The sequence below is a fragment of the Egretta garzetta genome, unplaced genomic scaffold, assembly GCF_000687185.1.
Source record: "Egretta garzetta isolate BGI_Z169 unplaced genomic scaffold, ASM68718v1 scaffold81, whole genome shotgun sequence".
Classification (NCBI taxonomy): Eukaryota; Metazoa; Chordata; class Aves; order Pelecaniformes; family Ardeidae; genus Egretta; species Egretta garzetta.
In genome coordinates, this window is record NW_009258671.1 from 7,052,233 (window position 1) to 7,055,449 (window position 3,217).

Genomic DNA, 3,217 nt, shown 5'->3' on the forward strand with positions numbered 1-3,217 from the left:
TGCAACAGCTTTTTCAGATGTCCCAGATTTTAGAGCTAACTCCAGGATCTTTATCCTAAACAGCTATGTGCAAGGCAGATAAAACTGTAATCAGAATTAAACAAATAAACTGAAAAATGTGAAGGGGAAAAAAAAAAAAAGGAAAGAAAAAGAAGGGATTTGAATAGATTTTGGGAGGAAGGACAATTATCTTTATAGGCCTGGAGATAAAAGGGAGATGACATGGCCAGTGATTAGCCAAAGGTTCAGTGTGTCAAACTAATCTACCTTTTTGATGAGACAGCTGCTTTTCCAGGGAAGGGAAATGGGATCCATCCTGTCCATATGTACCTCAGCTGATTTTCTTTTTTTTTTTTTTTTTTTTCTTCTGTTGACACCACTCCACCGCAGACTGAACTCCTAAATAATTCTATTTTTAAGGACAATCTGGGGTCTTGAGCCTGGAATAAATCTGCAAGGGTAGAAAGACGTCTCCCTCTGCAGTTCTGTGTGACCTAAATACATAAAAAAATTATTGTCGTTTGGAGGTTTTTTTGCTTGGTTGTGGGGTGGTTTTTTTTCATTTTTTTTTTTTTTTTTTTTTTTTTTTTTTTTTGGCATGAGAAGCTATTTGCTAAATTGGAGATAACGTAGTGAAGAAATTGCAAGATCTGTTAGGGAGCAGATCAAAGAGATAAAAATGGGTACTGAAAAAGCAGGCATACGCAGGAAGGGGAGTGCAGTGTTGGCGAGCAAACTTGGTGTCATGTGCTGGGGAATCACAATATTTAAAAAAAAAATATCTAAGCTGAGATGGGGAAGGACCTGGATTAATCAGCTGATCATAATATAAGTAACCAGAATCAGTGACTCAGCTTCCCTAGCAAAGACTGCGTAAGGCTCTAGTGAAACCCCATCTGAAGGACTGGTTGCAGTACTGGTCGGGGAGGATCTCTAGCACCTTTCTCATGAGAGGAGGCTAGAGGAGCTCAGCTCCCCGCGTATCACAGAATGAGGGCTAGAGGGAATAAGGCGTATCGCTCCAAACATTGTCAGCAACATTTTTACTAATGTAAAAGGACAAAGTAGAAGAGCAGATGGTTATGAACTGGCCATGTATCTGTTTATGGTAAAGATAAGACTCCTTCTAACTATTAAAGAAATGAGGCTCAGGAGCTGCCTTCTAGTGACAGTTTGGGGATAAGAATTATTTTTTAAATGGAGTTGATCTCTACCAGCAAAACTGAGATTAGCCCTGAAAAACCTATTGATGGGATAATGCTCTGAAAATCCCCTGCTCCCATGCCATTTAATTGGCTCTCCCTGTCACATTTCTGCAGATGTTCAGAAATGTCGCTCTCTGAACGCCTCAGTGGCTCTTTTCCAAAAGCATGGATTAAGAAATGGTACTCTCCTACACTTAAGCTCTGAGTAAATAGCGTGAGAGCGTACACGGAGACAACACAAAATATAGCAGAGCTGTCCCTTTCCTTTAGAAGAGAATGGAAAAGGGTAGGGGCCACAGTGACCTTTCTAATGAAATAGGACTCTTCTAGGAAGCGTGGGAAGTGGTTTCACATCCCTTTTCAGCTCCTTCCTTCCCTGTGGACTGAAATGGGTTCAGTCTCGCACCTTCCTCTTCCCTAAATGAAGGGAAGTGCCTAAATAACAGACAGGGTTGGGATGAGGACGTTCTCTGCTCTGCTCATTGATATGGTGAGACAATGAATGGATGAAGATGCATGGCCCAACAAGACAGAGGTGGCTAGAGACCTAAGTTAGAGGTGGGAAAACTGCAAGTATGGCCCAGTGCTTGTGGTGCTCACTTAGAGACAGAATCCCGAGTTTCTCATCACGGTGTTTTGTCTGAGGCTTGTTCAAAATCTCCCTGGTAAACCTGTCTAGTGATTGCTCAGTATGGCTTCAAGCACACTCACTGAAAAAGAGTTTGATCCTGTGCTCTCTTCCTGGCAGTATGCTTTTTATAAATAAAAAACTGCGCAACAGATCATCTCCTGGGTGTATTTGGAAAGTATGAGCTCCTCTTGGACTCTTGTGAGATGTTTTTCAATCCCATTGTTAGGATATGATGGTGCATGCAAGTAGCTAAAGAGGCTTTCTGCAGCCCTGAGTGAGGCAATTAAATCCTAGGGGATTTCAGACATGCTGTTCTCTTGGCTTTTTTCATAGTCCAGCTCTGGGGAGCTCCCTGCAGGGCAAGGTAATTGTTGTGAATTCCCTTCTGAGCCACTCAATCTCCCACCAGCATTACAGTGGGAGTATAATGGAAACTCTGGATTTGTGGTGGTGGAGAGGAGTCACATACAAACACCAGTTCCTTTTACAACTTTTAGAGGAAACCGGCACCTCTTACAGGGAGCTAAACCCTGCCTGGACATGTTCAGATGCATTTAAGACTTCCAGAGGACTTGAGCAAAGAAACATTTAGGGCCCATCTCTGGCCTGCAGCGCAGCACTCCACACAAATACCCGAACCAGTGGTGAGGAAAACAGCCTGCCGACTATTTTCAGCTGAAAGCGTGATGGTATTGAAACACTGATGCAGACAAGAGTAAGGGCTGGTTGACACCAACACAGCACCTTCTTTCTACAGGCGTATTGCGTAGCAGATAGACAGATCTCGCACAGTGCTGGGCTAGTAAACTTATGTGCCTGTTTGCAACTAAGTTAGACATTGCGATGCAGCACTTCATTAAGCAGTTCTGCAAAGACAACTGCAAGTGATCACAGTAATCAGTTGGTACCAATCACTCAATCCGTGTGCTACAGATTTTTTGCAGGACTTCAGGTGCTTAAAGATGCCGTTATGAGACCTTGAGGTCTGGTGCCTGGTTTTGACGGACCATTTTAGAATTCCAATGGCATTAAGCTGCTTCGTTCATACTTCTGTCTGTAAAGCATTGGCAGAACATGGACATGGAATTGTGCAAGTTTGTGGTTTGAGCTACTCAGAAAAGAGCAGATTATTCTATCATCTCCCCTTCATAAGCCTAGTATTATCATCATGAATTTGCTTCTCTTAAAAGTTTACTGCAGGATTACTGAACAGCGCTTGCTCTTACAGCAGGTCACGAAACACAAGTGACTGTGCCCGCTGGCGTGATACGTTCCTCTGAGCCTTGGATAATCGGGGCGATTGCTAAACCCGCGCCTTGCGCCGCCCGCCCGGGCTGCAGAGCTCTGCCCCGTCCCGCTACCCCGCGGCAGCTGGAAGAGG